A 19,164-nucleotide genomic window follows, 5' to 3' on the forward strand; every position below is an offset into this window, starting at 1 on the left:
TCCAAGGAACACATCTGCTTTTCTGAAAAACATTTCAGAAAAGTGAACATGTTTTTTCACCATCCCCGTAAGCGTCGTTATGCCCAAAGAGGTGGTTTTTCTGAAATTTGGCACCATGTTGATGTACCAATTTTTGGAAAATCCTCTTCCAAAAGAAAAAATGGAAAAGATATGCAAATTACGATTGCTTCTCCTTGTAGTGTAGACACAGCCTAAGATGCCACAGGACTTCACGTTGTCTTTAAAGCTACAGTCTAACACGATGACTCCTCTGGGCAGAAAAATTAAAAATGCTCAGACATAGAGACGTTATCCTGAGAAATAATACAAAATACACAAAAATAATTCTGCCAATCCTACGCGTAGAACCGTTGAGAGCCTCCCCTCCCTAGTGCCAAAGCTGACTGCTGTGCCAAGTGCTGGTGGACACGTGACGTGGGTGGACAGAATTGTAGGGAAAGCCCTGAGTTAAGAAACTCGACGTTTTCATTTTGGCCCACCCGGCCTTTAACCCCACCCCTGCCAGAGACCGCTGAGCATCAGGGCTGCGTGCGCTCGGAGCTCTGAACTGCCATGTGAGCATGCCCCTCTCTGCATTTCTCAGTGTTGCTGTCCAGCACCAGCTCCTGGAAGCCAGCAGAGCCCTCGTGCAGCACCTGAGGAGACCCAGCCACGAAGAACTCCATTTCCCCCAGCCCCCGACTCACCAGCAACCCCCCCTCGCAGTAAGACCACATGAATTCAGCTCATCTGCTTGGAGGAGGATGAATCCGGCTCCGACAGCAGCAGAGCCCAGCTGCTAGGGCTGGCGAGTGGGAATAGCTTTATACCCAGCTGGTGGGTGTCCCCACGGAGGTTCTCACAAGCTGAGAGGCGGGAAGGTCTCTTTGGGCCAATGCTGTGGCTGAGGGCATGTAAATATCCACATGGGGGTTATTGGTGTCAGGAGAAAGTCTCCCTCCCCGCCTGTGAAGGAGACACTGATCCCAACTCCTTGGAAATGCCACAGAGCAAATAGAAACACAGTATCATAGCATCCTCGATTCCAACACCAGAAAGGACTGCTGTGATCACTTAGTGCGACCTCCCCCACACCAGCCAGAGAACAGCCCACAGTGTTAGAGAAAAACCTCCAATCTGGTTAGCTCTGGAGACTCCACCACTGCCCTAGTCAACCTGTGGAACTCCTTGCCAGAGGAGGCTAGGACTATAACAGAGTTTAAAGAGAAGCTAGATAATTTCATGGAGGTTAGCTCCATAAAAGGTTATTAGCCAGGGGATAGAAATGGTGCCCCTGGCCTCTGTTTGTCAGAGGCTGGAGAAGGATGGCACAAGACAAATCGCTTGATCGTTGTCTTTGTCCCACCCCCTCTGGGGCACCTGGTGCTGGCCACTGTTGGCAGACAGGATACTGGGCTAGATGGACCTTTGGTCTGACCCAGTATGGCCGTTCTTATGTTCTTATGCCCTTATCACACCGTTCCAGGGGTTACTTGTCCTCCCTGCTAAAAATTTGCGTTTTATTTCCTGCCTGAGATTGTCTAGCTACAGCTTCCAGTCTTAACACTTTTCTGCTAGATTACAGAGGCCTTTATTAAATACTTGGTCCTGTGGAGATCGATTCTTTCTTTCTTTCTGTCTGTCATCTCTTGGTTCAGCAAAATAGTTTGAGCTCCTTGACTCTCTTACTCTAAGGTATGGTTTCCCATACGTGCATCATTTTCGTGGCTTTCCTCGGAACCCTCTTCAACTTTTCAACTTCCTTGTTGAATGGTGGGACTCAGAAGTGGACACGGAGTTCCAGCGGCGGTCACAGGAGTGCCACGGACAGAGTTCAAATAATCTCTCTATACCTACCACGATTCCCCTGGTTGTGCATTCCCAGAATGCATTGGTCCTTTGGGCCACAGGGGTGCACTGAACACTCATGTTGTGCTGATAATTCATCCTGACCCTCACTGTTTTTCAGAGTCCCTGCTTCCCAAGATACTGTCCCCCCTCCGGTCAGTCTGGCCTGCATTCGGGGGCCCTGCAGGTGTGCATTCAGAGGAGTTATAACACACACATTGTCTGCTTGTGCCCAGCTTCCCATGCAGCGGGATCACTCTGTATCAGTGGCCTGTCCTCTTTGTTCTGGACCATTCCCCCGATCTTCCTGTTATCTGAAAACGATACAAATAATGGCGTCATGCTTTCTTCTGGGTTACTGATAGAAGTGTTAAAGAGCGTAGGACCAAGAACGGGTTCCAAGGGGACCCCCCCCCGAAATGCACCTCCTTGCTCATGAGTCCCCCTTTACAGTTACACTTTGGGTACGTCTAGACTACATGGCTTCATCGACGGCTTCATTTAAATTTAAATGGCTGCCCCGCTCTGCCGATCAGCTGTTTGTCGGCAGATCGGGGCAGTCTGGACGCTCCCCTGCCGACATGAAAGCCCTTTATCGATCTCCCCGGTAAACCTCATCCTACGAGGCATAACGGGGAGGTCGATAAAGGGCTTTCAGGTCGGCGCGGGAGCGTCCAGACTAGCGCGCTGAGCCAACAAACAGCTGATCAGCTGTTTGTCGGCTCAGCGAGGTAGCCATTTAAATTTAAATAAAGCCGTGATCGTTTAACTCGCGGCTTCATTTCCTTTTGCTGATCAGCCTAATCTACATGGCTCCATCGATGGAGCCATGTAGTTTAGACACACCCTTTGAGACCTATGAGTTAGCCAGGTCATTTTAAATGGTTCTATTTTTAAGCAATATATGGTGCAGCACTGGGTAAGTCACCTTACAGGAGTTTAAGATATTGTATCAACACTATTACTGTGATCCTCCAAACCTGAAAGCTCATCAAAAAGATGAATTCGTTGGACAGGATTTGTTTTCCAGAAACCCGTGTTGATCAGTAGTTAATTGCATTTCCCTCTTTTAGTTTTTTTTATTAATCAAATCTGATATCAGGGGCTCCATTATCTTGTCCAGAAATGATGTCAAATGGACAGGCCTATAATTAACCAGGTCATCCCATTGACTCCTTTCTAAATATTGACCATACAGCAGTTTTATTCTGGTCTTCTAGAACTTCCCTAGGGTTCCAAAAAATCTGCATTAAAGGTCCCGTGAAAACCTCCGCACTTTTAAAACCACAGAGCTACACAAGAGCAGCTACCAGATATTGACTTCTTTGTTTTGGTATTCACCAAGAAGTCTGGTGATGAAGGAATGCCAAACATACTGAATGCGAGTGGAAATGGGGTAGGTTTACATGTTAAAATTAAAAAAAAAGAACAAGATAAAAATGACTTAGAAAAGTTAGATGTCATCAAGTCACCAGGGCTGATGAAATGCATCCTAGAATACTCAAGGAGCTGATAGAGGAGGTATCTGAGCCTCTAGCTATCATCTTTGAAAAGTCATGGAAGTCGGGAGAGATTCCAGGAGACTGGAAAAGGACAAATCTAGTGCCCATCTATAAAAAGGGAAATAAGAACAACCCAGGAAACTACAGACCGGTTAGTTGAACTTCTGTGCCAGGGAAGAGCAAGTAATTAAGGAAATCATTTGTAAACATCTGGAAGAAAATAAGGTGACAGGGAACAGCCAGCATGGATTTCTACAGAACAAATCATGTCAAACCAATCCGATAGCTTTCTTTGGTAGGATAACGAGTCCTGTGGATAAAGGAGAAGCAGTGGGCGTGATATGCCTAGTCTTACTAAAGCATTTGAACAGTTTTTTATTGATACAGTTTACTTTTACAAGACAGTTTCGAGTTTAGCCTCCACGTCTTTGGGTTCATTGTTGCGACATGTAAACATGGACAGGGGTCTGGGATGGCTTTACGTTAGTGGTTAAGGAGTTCAGCCACAGCATTACCCTTTGAACATGTTTTTTTCCGTTTTTTTCTGCAGCCTGGAAAGAGGCTAGGTCTAGACGTCTTGCGCAAGAAGTTTTTATCGGAAGAGATCTTCTGAAAAAGCTTCTTGTGCAAGAGCACGCCCATACACAAAAGCCAACCGAAGGCGCGTTCCAGGGGCCGCCGTGGGTCTCTCTTGGACACGCCGGGCCAGAGCCAGGCTTTACCAGCTGCCCTCCCGCTCCAGTGTGATTCAAACAACCCGCCGTTGGGCCTTGGATACACCCAGAATCCTTTGAACTGGCTGCCGCATCAACCCATTGGAGGCACTGGCAGCAGCTGGTGCAAGGATTTGTGGGGCGTGTCGGAGCCATACAGGCTACGGCACCTGACTGCAGAGGCAGGGACACAGCGGGGAGCCGGGGTAGGGGTAACTGGAGTACTGACTGACCCAGGCAGGCTGCAGAGGGGTCGGAAGCAGCAACGCACGGGGACAAAGGAGCCAACCTCTGCTGCAGCCTGGAGCATCAGGCCCCGGCACCTGAGCCAAGCTCTTACAAACTGTCAGGGCCCAGCGTGAGGGTTGAGTTGGGTGGGTCCTGCTTTGGGCAGGAGGCTGGACGCGATGACTCCTGAGGTCTCTTCTTTGAAAACCTCAGGGCCGTCCTGCCCCTCACCCCCCCAGCCTCCAGGCCTCCCTCGCTATCGGCAGAAGGAGTCGTCTCTGTGCAGAGTGGAGGGGGGCCCAGTGTCCTCAGGGAAGCCCCGAGCTCTGAAAATGTCGGTTTCGTTAAGTAGAAAGTGATGTGAAATCCCCCAGTGGAACTGGTGACCGCTATAACAACCAGCCAATTGGCCCCGTGTCCAGGCCCAGGCCTGGCCTCAGCTCCCCCTGGCCAGGGCTAATCAGCCCTGCTGTGGCCTGGTGCTGTGTTTACCATCCATCTCGTTAACGCTAATTGGGATCCCCTCCTGGGAGGGGAGCTGCCTGGAAAGAAAAATTAGATGCTTTAAACTTGAACTTGTTTGTGGGGCAGGCCAGAGAAGTTGGCTGGAGGCCCATCGATATATTGGCAGGACTCCCATCCCATCCAGGCCGGGCCCACGGGAGCCACGTTCTACCCACGGGACGGGCGTGTCTCTCCCAAGGAAGTCCCTGCTCTGGGCCCATCCCCGGCGAGAGGGTTTCCATCTAGGGCAGCAGGGCAACCCTGCCCTCACTCCACGCGCGTCCCTCGACGGAGGCCTGGGGCAGGCGTCCCGCCTGCGACTCAGCCACGTCCAGTCAGGCGGCGTAGCTTGTGGGCTGACCCCCAGGGTGTGGGGGGGAGAGAGCGGGGGCCCGGGGCTCTACCCGCAGTAGAGCAGCGCAGTGTCCCGGAGCTAATCCGCTGTGCCTGGGAACTGGCTCCGGGCTGCTCCGATTTGCACCACCAGGCTCCCCTCAGCGCCTGTCACTCGCCTCCAGCCCCGCGAACGCTGCGTCAGGCGCACGAAGGCCTGAGGGCTCCGCTGGCCGCCTGAGCGCTCTCAGCGCGCGGAGGGGGAGTCAGGCCTGGCGGGTCCGACGGGGCTACAGAGCAACCCACAGGGCAGAACAACAGAGTCCTGCAAACACACAGACACCTGCCCCCGTCCTCCCCAGCCCCACACACCTCCAAACACACAGACACCTGCCCCCGTCCTCCTCAGCCCCACACACCTCCAAACACACAGACACCTGCCCCCATCCTCCCCAGCCCCACACACCTCCAAACACACAGACACCTGCCCCCATCCTCCCCAGCCCCACACACCTCCAAACACACAGACACCTGCCCCCGTCCTCCTCAGCCCCACACACCTCCAAACACACAGACACCTGCCCCCATCCTCCTCAGCCCCACACACCTCCAAACACACAGACACCTGCCCCCATCCTCCTCAGCCCCCACACACCTCCAAACACACAGACACCTGCCCCCGTCCTCCTCAGCCCCACACACCTCCAAACACACAGACACCTGCCCCCATCCTCCTCAGCCCCCACACACCTCCAAACACACAGACACCTGCCCCCGTCCTCCTCAGCCCCACACACCTCCAAACACACAGACACCTGCCCCCATCCTCCTCAGCCCCCACACACCTCCAAACACACAGATACCTGCCCCCGTCCTCCTCAGCCCCACACACCTCCAAACACACAGATACCTGCCCCCGTCCTCCTCAGCCCCACACACCTCCAAACACACAGACACCTGCCCCCGTCCTCCTCAGCCCCACACACCTCCAAACACACAGATACCTGCCCCCGTCCTCCTCAGCCCCACACACCTCCAAACACACAGATACCTGCCCCCGTCCTCCTCAGCCCCACACACCTCCAAACATACAGACACCTGCCCCCGTCCTCCTCAGCCCCACACACCTCCAAACACACAGACACCTGCCCCCGTCCTCCCCAGCCCCACACACCTCCAAACACACAGACACCTGCCCCCGTCCTCCTCAGCCCCACACACCTCCAAACACACAGACACCTGCCCCCGTCCTCCCCAGCCCCACACACCTCCAAACATACAGACACCTGCCCCCGTCCTCCTCAGCCCCACACACCTCCAAACACACAGACACCTGCCCCCGTCCTCCCCAGCCCCATACACCTCCAAACATACAGACACCTGCCCCCGTCCTCCTCAGCCCCACACACCTCCAAACGTACAGACACCTGCCCCCGTCCTCCCCAGCCCCCACACACCTCCAAACATACAGACACCTGCCCCCATCCTCCCCAGCCCCACACACCTCCAAACATACAGACACCTGCCCCCGTCCTCCCCAGCTCCCACACACCTCCAAACACACAGACACCTGCCCCCGTCCTCCTCAGCCCCACACACCTCCAAACACACAGACACCTGCCCCCGTCCTCCCCAGCCCCCACACACCTCCAAACACACAGACACATGCCCCAGTCCTCCCCAGCCCCACACACCTCCAAACATACAGACACCTGCCCCAGTCCTCCCCAGCCCCACACACCTCCAAACATACAGACACCTGCCCCCATCCTCCCCAGCCCCACACACCTCCAAACATACAGACACCTGCCCCCATCCTCCCCAGCCCCACACACCTCCAAACATACAGACACCTGCCCCCGTCTTCCCTAGCCCCCACACACCTCCAAACACACAGACACCTGCCCCCGTCCTCCCCAGCCCCACACACCTCCAAACACACAGACACCTGCCCCCGTCCTCCTCAGCCCCACACACCTCCAAACATACAGACACCTGCCCCAGTCCTCCCCAGCCCCACAAACCTCCAAACATACAGACACCTGCCCCCATCCTCCCCAGCCCCCACACACCTCCAAACACACAGACACCTGCACCCGTCCTCCCCAGCCCCACACACCTCCAAACATACAGACACCTGCCCCCGTCCTCCCCAGCCCCCACACACCTCCAAACATACAGACACCTGCCCCCGTCCTCCCCAGCCCCACACACCTCCAAACATACAGACACCTGCCCCCGTCCTCCCCAGCCCCACACACCTCCAAACATACAGACACCTGCCCCCATCCTCCCCAGCCCCACACACCTCCAAACATACAGACACCTGCCCCCGTCCTCCTCAGCCCCACACACCTCCAAACACACAGACACCTGCCCCCATCCTCCTCAGCCACCACACACCTCCAAACACACAGACACCTGCCCCCGTCCTCCTCAGCCCCACACACCTCCAAACACACAGACACCTGCCCCCGTCCTCCTCAGCCCCACACACCTCCAAACATACAGACACCTGCCCCCATCCTCCTCAGCCCCACACACCTCCAAACATACAGACACCTGCCCCCGTCTTCCCTAGCCCCCACACACCTCCAAACACACAGACACCTGCCCCCGTCCTCCCCAGCCCCACACACCTCCAAACACACAGACACCTGCCCCCGTCCTCCTCAGCCCCACACACCTCCAAACATACAGACACCTGCCCCAGTCCTCCCCAGCCCCACAAACCTCCAAACATACAGACACCTGCCCCCATCCTCCCCAGCCCCCACACACCTCCAAACACACAGACACCTGCACCCGTCCTCCCCAGCCCCACACACCTCCAAACATACAGACACCTGCCCCCGTCCTCCCCAGCCCCACACACCTCCAAACATACAGACACCTGCCCCCATCCTCCCCAGCCCCACACACCTCCAAACATACAGACACCTGCCCCCGTCCTCCTCAGCCCCACACACCTCCAAACACACAGACACCTGCCCCCATCCTCCTCAGCCACCACACACCTCCAAACACACAGACACCTGCCCCCGTCCTCCTCAGCCCCACACACCTCCAAACACACAGACACCTGCCCCCGTCCTCCTCAGCCCCACACACCTCCAAACATACAGACACCTGCCCCCATCCTCCTCAGCCCCACACACCTCCAAACACACAGATACCTGCCCCCGTCCTCCTCAGCCCCACACACCTCCAAACACACAGATACCTGCCCCCGTCCTCCTCAGCCCCACACACCTCCAAACATACAGACACCTGCCCCCGTCCTCCTCAGCCCCACACACCTCCAAACACACAGACACCTGCCCCCGTCCTCCCCAGCCCCACACACCTCCAAACACACAGACACCTGCCCCCGTCCTCCTCAGCCCCACACACCTCCAAACACACAGACACCTGCCCCCGTCCTCCCCAGCCCCACACACCTCCAAACATACAGACACCTGCCCCCGTCCTCCTCAGCCCCACACACCTCCAAACACACAGACACCTGCCCCCGTCCTCCCCAGCCCCATACACCTCCAAACATACAGACACCTGCCCCCGTCCTCCTCAGCCCCACACACCTCCAAACGTACAGACACCTGCCCCCGCCCTCCCCAGCCCCCACACACCTCCAAACATACAGACACCTGCCCCCGTCCTCCCCAGCCCCATACACCTCCAAACATACAGACACCTGCCCCCGTCCTCCTCAGCCCCACACACCTCCAAACGTACAGACACCTGCCCCCGTCCTCCCCAGCCCCCACACACCTCCAAACACACAGACACCTGCCCCCGTCCTCCCCAGCCCCATACACCTCCAAACATACAGACACCTGCCCCCGTCCTCCTCAGCCCCACACACCTCCAAACGTACAGACACCTGCCCCCGTCCTCCCCAGCCCCCACACACCTCCAAACACACAGACACCTGCCCCCGTCCTCCTCAGCCCCACACACCTCCAAACACACAGACACCTGCCCCCGTCCTCCCCAGCCCCCACACACCTCCAAACACACAGACACCTGCCCCAGTCCTCCCCAGCCCCACACACCTCCAAACATACAGACACCTGCCCCCGTCCTCCTCAGCCCCACACACCTCCAAACATACAGACACCTGCCCCAGTCCTCCCCAGCCCCACACACCTCCAAACATACAGACACCTGCCCCCATCCTCCCCAGCCCCACACACCTCCAAACATACAGACACCTGCCCCCATCCTCCCCAGCCCCACACACCTCCAAACATACAGACACCTGCCCCCGTCTTCCCTAGCCCCCACACACCTCCAAACACACAGACACCTGCCCCCGTCCTCCCCAGCCCCACACACCTCCAAACATACAGACACCTGCCCCCGTCTTCCCTAGGCCCCACACACCTCCAAACACACAGACACCTGCCCCCGTCCTCCCCAGCCCCCACACACCTCCAAACACACAGACACCTGCCCCAGTCCTCCTCAGCCCCACACACCTCCAAACATACAGACACCTGCCCCAGTCCTCCCCAGCCCCACAAACCTCCAAACATACAGACACCTGCCCCCGTCTTCCCTAGCCCCCACACACCTCCAAACACACAGACACCTGCCCCCGTCCTCCTCAGCCCCCACACACCTCCAAACACACAGACACCTGCCCCCGTCCTCCCCAGCCCCACACACCTCCAAACACATAGACACCTGCCCCCGTCCTCCTCAGCCCCACACACCTCCAAACGTACAGACACCTGCCCCCGCCCTCCCCAGCCCCCACACACCTCCAAACATACAGACACCTGCCCCCGTCCTCCCCAGCCCCATACACCTCCAAACATACAGACACCTGCCCCCGTCCTCCTCAGCCCCACACACCTCCAAACGTACAGACACCTGCCCCCGTCCTCCCCAGCCCCCACACACCTCCAAACACACAGACACCTGCCCCCGTCCTCCCCAGCCCCATACACCTCCAAACATACAGACACCTGCCCCCGTCCTCCTCAGCCCCACACACCTCCAAACGTACAGACACCTGCCCCCGTCCTCCCCAGCCCCCACACACCTCCAAACACACAGACACCTGCCCCCGTCCTCCTCAGCCCCACACACCTCCAAACACACAGACACCTGCCCCCGTCCTCCCCAGCCCCCACACACCTCCAAACACACAGACACCTGCCCCAGTCCTCCCCAGCCCCACACACCTCCAAACATACAGACACCTGCCCCCGTCCTCCTCAGCCCCACACACCTCCAAACATACAGACACCTGCCCCAGTCCTCCCCAGCCCCACACACCTCCAAACATACAGACACCTGCCCCCATCCTCCCCAGCCCCACACACCTCCAAACATACAGACACCTGCCCCCATCCTCCCCAGCCCCACACACCTCCAAACATACAGACACCTGCCCCCGTCTTCCCTAGCCCCCACACACCTCCAAACACACAGACACCTGCCCCCGTCCTCCCCAGCCCCACACACCTCCAAACATACAGACACCTGCCCCCGTCTTCCCTAGCCCCCACACACCTCCAAACACACAGACACCTGCCCCCGTCCTCCCCAGCCCCCAAACACCTCCAAACACACAGACACCTGCCCCAGTCCTCCTCAGCCCCACACACCTCCAAACATACAGACACCTGCCCCAGTCCTCCCCAGCCCCACAAACCTCCAAACATACAGACACCTGCCCCCGTCTTCCCTAGCCCCCACACACCTCCAAACACACAGACACCTGCCCCCGTCCTCCCCAGCCCCACACACCTCCAAACACATAGACACCTGCCCCGATCCTCCCCAGCCCCCACACACCTCCAAACATACAGACACCTGCCCCCGTCCTCCCCAGCCCCACACACCTCCAAACATACAGACACCTGCCCCCATCCTCCCCAGCCCCACACACCTCCAAACATACAGACACCTGCCCCCATCCTCCCGAGCCCCACACACCTCCAAACATACAGACACCTGCCCCCGTCTTCCCTAGCCCCCACACACCTCCAAACACACAGACACCTGCCCCCGTCCTCCCCAGCCCCACACACCTCCAAACACACAGACACCTGCCCCCGTCCTCCTCAGCCCCACACACCTCCAAACATACAGACACCTGCCCCCGTCCTCCCCAGCCCCACACACCTCCAAACATACAGACACCTGCCCCAGTCCTCCCCAGCCCCACAAACCTCCAAACATACAGACACCTGCCCCCGTCTTCCCTAGCCCCCACACACCTCCAAACACACAGACACCTGCCCCCGTCCTCCCCAGCCCCACACACCTCCAAACACATAGACACCTGCCCCGATCCTCCCCAGCCCCCACACACCTCCAAACATACAGACACCTGCCCCCGTCCTCCCCAGCCCCACACACCTCCAAACATACAGACACCTGCCCCCGTCCTCCCCAGCCCCACACACCTCCAAACATACGGACACCTGCCCCCGTCCTCCTCAGCCCCACACACCTCCAAACACACAGACACCTGCCCCCATCCTCCCCAGCCCCCACACACCTCCAAACACACAGACACCTGCCCCCGTCCTCCTCAGCCCCACACACCTCCAAACATACAGACACCTGCCCCCGTCCTCCTCAGCCCCACACACCTCCAAACATACAGACACCTGCCCCCAGTCCCTACACACCTCCAAACATACAGACACCTGCCCCCGTCCTCCCCAGCCCCACACACCTCCAAACATACGGACACCTGCCCCCGTCCTCCTCAGCCCCACACACCTCCAAACACACAGACACCTGCCCCCGTCCTCCCCAGCCCCCACACACCTCCAAACACACAGACACCTGCCCCCATCCTCCTCAGCCCCACACACCTCCAAACATAGAGACACCTGCCCCCGTCCTCCCCAGCCCCCACACACCTCCAAACACACAGACACCTGCCCCCATCCTCCTCAGCCCCACACACCTCCAAACATACGGACACCTGCCCCCGTCCTCCTCAGCCCCACACACCTCCAAACACACAGACACCTGCCCCCGTCCTCCCCAGCCCCCACACACCTCCAAACACACAGACACCTGCCCCCATCCTCCTCAGCCCCACACACCTCCGAACATACAGACACCTGCCCCCGTCCTCCTCAGCCCCACACACCTCCAAACATACAGACACCTGCCCCCGTCCTCCCCAGCCCCCACACACCTCCAAACATACAGACACCTGCCCCCGTCCTCCCCAGCCCCCACACACCTCCAAACATACAGACACCTGCCCCCGTCCTCCCCAGTCCCCACACACCTCCAAACATACAGACACCTGCCCCCGTCCTCCTCAGCCCCACACACCTCCAAACACACAGACACCTGCCCCCGTCCTCCCCAGCCCCCACACACCTCCAAACATACAGACACCTGCCCCCGTCCTCCTCAGCCCCACACACCTCCAAACATACAGACACCTGCCCCCAGTCCCTACACACCTCCAAACATACAGACACCTGCCCCCGTCCTCCCCAGCCCCACACACCTCCAAACATACGGACACCTGCCCCCGTCCTCCCCAGCCCCACACACCTCCAAACACACAGACACCTGCCCCCGTCCTCCCCAGCCCCCACACACCTCCAAACACACAGACACCTGCCCCCATCCTCCCCAGCCCCCACACACCTCCAAACATACAGACACCTGCCCCCGTCCTCCCCAGCCCCCACACACCTCCAAACATACAGACACCTGCCCCCGTCCTCCTCAGCCCCACACACCTCCAAACATACAGACACCTGCCCCCGTCCTCCCCAGCCCCCACACACCTCCAAACATACAGACACCTGCCCCCGTCCTCCTCAGCCCCACACACCTCCAAACATACAGACACCTGCCCCCGTCCTCCCCAGCCCCCACACACCTCCAAACATACAGACACCTGCCCCCATCCTCCCCAGCCCCCACACACCTCCAAACATACAGACACCTGCCCCCGTCCTCCTCAGCCCCACACACCTCCAAACATACAGACACCTGCCCCCGTCCTCCTCAGCCCCACACACCTCCAAACACACAGACACCTGCACCCGTCCTCCCCAGCCCCACACACCTCCAAACATACAGACACCTGCCCCCGTCCTCCTCAGCCCCACACACCTCCAAACATACAGACACCTGCCCCAGTCCTCCCCAGCCCCACACACCTCCAAACATACAGACACCTGCCCCCATCCTCCCCAGCCCCACACACCTCCAAACGTACAGACACCTGCCCCCATCCTCCCCAGCCCCACACACCTCCAAACATACAGACAGCTGCCCCCGTCTTCCCTAGCCCCCACACACCTCCAAACACACAGACACCTGCCCCCGTCCTCCCCAGCCCCACACACCTCCAAACACACAGACACCTGCCCCCGTCCTCCTCAGCCCCACACACCTCCAAACATACAGACACCTGCCCCAGTCCTCCCCAGCCCCACACACCTCCAAACATACAGACACCTGCCCCAGTCCTCCCCAGCCCCCACACACCTCCAAACACACAGACACCTGCCCCCGTCCTCCCCAGCCCCACACACCTCCAAACACACAGACACCTGCCCCCGTCCTCCCCAGCCCCACACACCTCCAAACACATAGACACCTGCCCCCATCCTCCCCAGCCCCCACACACCTCCAAACATACAGACACCTGCCCCCGTCCTCCCCAGCCCCACACACCTCCAAACATACAGACACCTGCCCCCGTCCTCCTCAGCCCCACACACCTCCAAACATACAGACACCTGCCCCCGTCCTCCCCAGCCCCACACACCTCCAAACATACGGACACCTGCCCCCGTCCTCCTCAGCCCCACACACCTCCAAACACACAGACACCTGCCCCCGTCCTCCCCAGCCCCCACACACCTCCAAACATACAGACACCTGCCCCCGTCCTCCTCAGCCCCACACACCTCCAAACACACAGACACCTGCCCCCGTCCTCCCCAGCCCCCACACACCTCCAAACATACAGACACCTGCCCCCGTCCTCCCCAGCCCCACACACCTCCAAACATACAGACACCTGCCCCCGTCCTCCCCAACCCCCACACACCTCCAAACACACAGACACCTGCCCCCATCCTCCTCAGCCCCACACACCTCCAAACATAAAGACACCTGCCCCCGTCCTCCCCAGCCCCACACATCTCCAAACATACAGACACCTGCCCCCGTCCTCCTCAGCCCCACACACCTCCAAACATACAGACACCTGCCCCCAGTCCCTACACACCTCCAAACATACAGACACCTGCCCCCGTCCTCCCCAGCCCCACACACCTCCAAACATACGGACACCTGCCCCCGTCCTCCCCAGCCCCCACACACCTCCAAACACACAGACACCTGCCCCCATCCTCCTCAGCCCCACACACCTCCAAACATACAGACACCTGCCCCCATTCTCCCCAGTCCCTACACACCTCCAAACATACAGACACCTGACCCCGTCCTCCTCATCCCCCACACACCTCCAAACATACAGACACCTGCCCCCATCCTCCTCAGCCCCACACACCTCCAAACATACAGGCACCTGCCCCCAAACTTCCCTAGCCCTCAAAGCACAGTCCCCTGACCTCTCCCAGTGACACTCCGCAGCCCCAACACACACCTCTTCCCCCCTCATATACCCCATCCTGCACAGACCACCCACCACACGGTCCTCTCTGCCCCTGAAATCCCATAGTCTGAGGCAGGGCCTGTACGCTGCTGTGACTTGAAAGCATGTGGGTGCAGCCTGAGGGACCGAAATGTAGCCGCATCAGGCGTGTCCAGCGGTAACACTTTGGGTGCATGAACATTGCACCCTTAGCTCAAAACAAGCTGGGCAATTTGCGCTAGGCTAGTTACTTAGCTTATTTCGAGGTCGTTTCCAAATAGCTTATTTGGAAATTTGACGTTGTCTACACAGCACCAAATTTTGAAATAAAATGCTATTCCAAAACATCCCTTAATCCTCATGGAACGGGTTTCACAGGGACACCGGAATAACACGCCCGTTACTTTGAAGTCGCTATTTTGAATTAACGGGCAGACTGTCAATATGCGGAAAGGGGTCTTTGAAGGGGTTAACAAACATGCGGACAAGGGGGATCCAGTAGATATAGTATACTTAGATTTTCAGAAAGTCTTTGACAAGGTCCCTCACCAAAGGCTCTTGTGTAAATTACATGGCCATGGGATAAGAGGAAAGGTCCTTTCTTGGATTGAGAACTGATTAAAAGACAGGAAACAAAGGGTAGGAATAAATGGTAAATTTTCAGAATGGAGAGGGGTAACTAGTGGTGTACCCCAAGGGTCAGTCCTGGGACCGATCCTTTTCAACTTATTCCTAAATGATCTGGAGAAAGGGGTAAGCAGTGAGGTAGTAAAGTTTGCAGATGATACCAAACTGTTTAGGTTAGTCAAGACAGAAGCAGACTGTGAGGGACTCCAAGAAGATCTCACCAAACTGAGTGATTGGGCAACAAAATGGCAAATGAAATTTAATGTGGATAAGTGTAAAGTAATGCACATTGGGAAAAATAACCCCAACTATACGTACAGTATGACGGGGGCTGATTTGGCTACGACAAATCAGGAAAGAGATCTTGGAGTTATCGTGGACAGTTCTCTGAAAACTTCCACACAGTGTGCAGCGGCGGTCAAAAAGGCAAATAGGATGCTAGGAATTATTAGGGAAGGGATAGAAAATAAGACCCAGAACATCTTACTGCCCCTGTATAAAACTATGGTACGCCCACATCTTGAATACTGTGTACAGATGTGGTCTCCTCACCTCAAAAAAGATATTTTGGCTTTGGAAAGGGTTCAGAAAAGGGCAACTAAAATGATGAGGGGTTTGGAACGGGTCCCATATGAGGAAAGGTTAAAGCGACTGGGACTTTTCAGTTTAGAGAAGAGGAGACTGAGGGGGGATATGATAGAGGTCTATAAAATCATGAGTGGTGTGGAGAGGGCCGATAAAGAAAAGTTATTTATTAGTTCCCTAAATAGAAGAACTAGAGGACACCAAATGAAATTAATGGGTAGCAGGTTTAAAACGAATAAAAGAAAGTTCTTCACACAGCATGTAGTCAACCTGTGGAACTCCTTGCCAGAGGAGGCTGTGAAGGCTAGGACTATAACAGAGTTTAAAGAGAAGCTGGATAAATTCATGGAGGTTAGGTCCATACAAGGCTATTAGCCAGGGGATAAAATGGTGTCCTTGGCCTCTGTTTTTCAGAGGCTGGAGAGAGATGGTAGGAGACAAATCGCTTGATCATTGTCTTCGGTCCACCCTCTCTGGGGCACCTGGTGCTGGCCACTGTCGGCAGACAGGATACTGGGCTAGATGGACCTTTGGTCTGACCCAGTACGGCCGTTCTTATGTTCTTATGTTCTTATGGAATACACCACTTCAGGATATCCGAAGTGTGGGAGCGATACGCAGGGTTGGGGCTGAGGAAATCCCGGCTCCTGCTCTCCAGCAGCTGCCCGACATCAGGGAGGAGCCCAGAGAGAGGCGGGACGATATTCAAAGCTGAACCCAGCCACCGCCCCGTCAGCGCTGTGCCAGGGTTGGTATCTTTCCTGCAAGTGGACACAGTAGCGATGTGACAAGCCAGGAAATTCGGCCACTCTGCAACCACCAATCACTTGGTGCCAAAAGCTTCGCCATCAAGAAGGCTGCCACGGATAGACAGAAACTGAATATACAACGCTCCTGACGACCGATGAGACGAATGGCTCTTCAAGACTTGGGCTGAAGGTCTGTGCATGCGTGTGAGGCTCCGTTGTGGCCAACGGAGCGAGCCGGTGACACTCTGCACAAAGGGAGTGAGAGGGATGTTTTCAGGAGGGACCATGTTGCACGGATTGTGCATGGGCTGGGTAGCAGGAAAAACGCGTTTTCACTTCCCTTTGCCTTGTCCCTAGAGCTGCTTTTCCCCCGTGGTACACACCAGAATGGCGTCTTCGGCAGGACATGGAAATTAGGCTGGGTGGTGGATAGAGGCCTAAGCCCTGAGATACGTGTGGAAGAGGGGCACTGGGAGGAAACACAAGGAGGAGGGTGCAACAGGGAAGGCTCCTGATTCTTACTGGAGGTAGAGCAATTAGCTACTTATCTGAGGTGCCTGCACATGAACGCAGGACACCTGGGAAAGAGGCAGGATGAACTGCAAGTCCTGGCCCAGCCGAAGAGCTGTGATGGGATTGTTAGAAGAGAGACTTAGGGGGGCGACTCACAGGCTAGGAGCGTGGCTGTGGAGGGGGAGGTCGTTCAGGGGGGCGGGCGGGGAGAAGAGGAGGAGGAGTTGCCCTGTAGGTCAGGGAGCAGTAGGATCGCCCAGAGCTCCAGCAAGTAGAGGAGAAAAGCCTGTGGAGAGTCTTTGGGTTTAGACTGGAGGGGAGAATGACAAAGGGGATGTCACAGGGGTTATCGGCTGCAGGCTGGCGCACTAGACTGGCACTGGGTGGACAATGCGCCTTTTGTGGAGAGTAACACGAGGGGAAGGTGTCCGGGAGGCTGGCTGTGTGGTAAAGAAAAATTACCGAGGACACAGAAACAAGCCAGCCCGACAGGCTTCCCCCACACGTGCACAGATATCATTAGGCTGGGGAGAGAGGTCAATATTCTGGAGGGCTGGGATCGGGTCCAGAATGAATTAAGAAAATGGAGGGTTGGGCCCAAAGAAATCTGATGAGGTTCAACAAGGACAAGTGCAGAGTCCTGCCCTTGGGACGGAAGAATCCCAAGCATTGGTACAGGCTGGGGACCGACTGGCTACGTAGCAGCTCAGCAGAAAAGGACCCTGGGTCTGTCTACACTAGCTGCTTAGTTCGCACTAGGGAGGCTAATGGAGGCATTCGAAGTTGCAAATCAAGCCTGGGATTTAAATATTGCATTTTCCCGGCCGGTCGCCATTTTTGAAATTTACAAGTCGGGACTAACTGCCCGCGTCTACACACGGCAGGGGCCTGGTAGTTCAAATTAAAGCCCCTAAACTGAACTACCTGTTAAACCTCACTCCAGGAGGAATACCAGGTCGTTCGATTTAGGGCTTTAATTCAAACTACCAGGCCCCTGCCGTGTGTAGACACAGGCAGTTAGTCCCGACTTGTAAATTTCAAAAAATGGGGACCGGCCGGGAAGATGTAAATCATGCCCGGGATATTTAAATCCCAGGCTTGATTTGCAACTTCAAATGCCTCCATTAGCCTCCCTAGTGCGAACTAAGGCGCTAGTGTAGACATACCCCTGGGGATGCCAGTGGGTGAGAAGCTGGCTAGGAGTCAACAGGGCGCCCTTGTAGTCAAGAAGGCTAGCGGCATATTAGGGTGCATTAGGAGGAGCATTTTCAGCTGATCCAGAGATATGATTATCCCACTTTATTCGGCTCTGGTGAAGCCACATCTGGAGTATTGCATCCAGTTCTGGGCCCCCCAGTACAGTAGGGATGTGGACACATTGGAGAGGGTCCAGCGGAGGGCAACCAAAATGATGATGGGGCTGGAACCCATGACCTATGAGGGATTTGGACTTGTTCAGTCTGCAGAAGAGCAGACTTTGGAGGGATTTGAGAGCAGCCTTCAACTCCCTGAAACACAGGTTGGGGGTTCGGAAGAGGATGGAGAGAGGCTGTTGTCAGTGGTGACAGATGGCAGAATGAGGAGCAATCGGCTGAAATGACAGTGGGGCAGGTCTAGGTTGGAGATTAGGAAAAACTATTTCCCTAGGCAGGTGGGGAAGCGCTGGGATGGGTTCCCTAGGGAGGGGCTGGACTTGATGACTCCTGAGGTCACTTCCAAAATTAATCTTCTACGGTTTGAAATACAAATTTCTGCTAGTCCCACAGGATCACGCACATCACCTGCCAATTGACTAACTATTTCAGCTGTTACCTAAATACAGTTTCAGCCCATTCCTATGAATTCATGTACAGGGTACCAGACCCTATGGGGACCTGGACATTTTTCCAATTTTTCTTCCCAAACATCAATAATTTTCAAACACACAAAAGCACGGAGCAGCCAATTTCTGCCTG

The sequence above is a fragment of the Pelodiscus sinensis genome, chromosome 1 (genome assembly GCF_049634645.1).
Source record: "Pelodiscus sinensis isolate JC-2024 chromosome 1, ASM4963464v1, whole genome shotgun sequence".
Lineage (NCBI taxonomy): Eukaryota > Metazoa > Chordata > Testudines > Trionychidae > Pelodiscus > Pelodiscus sinensis.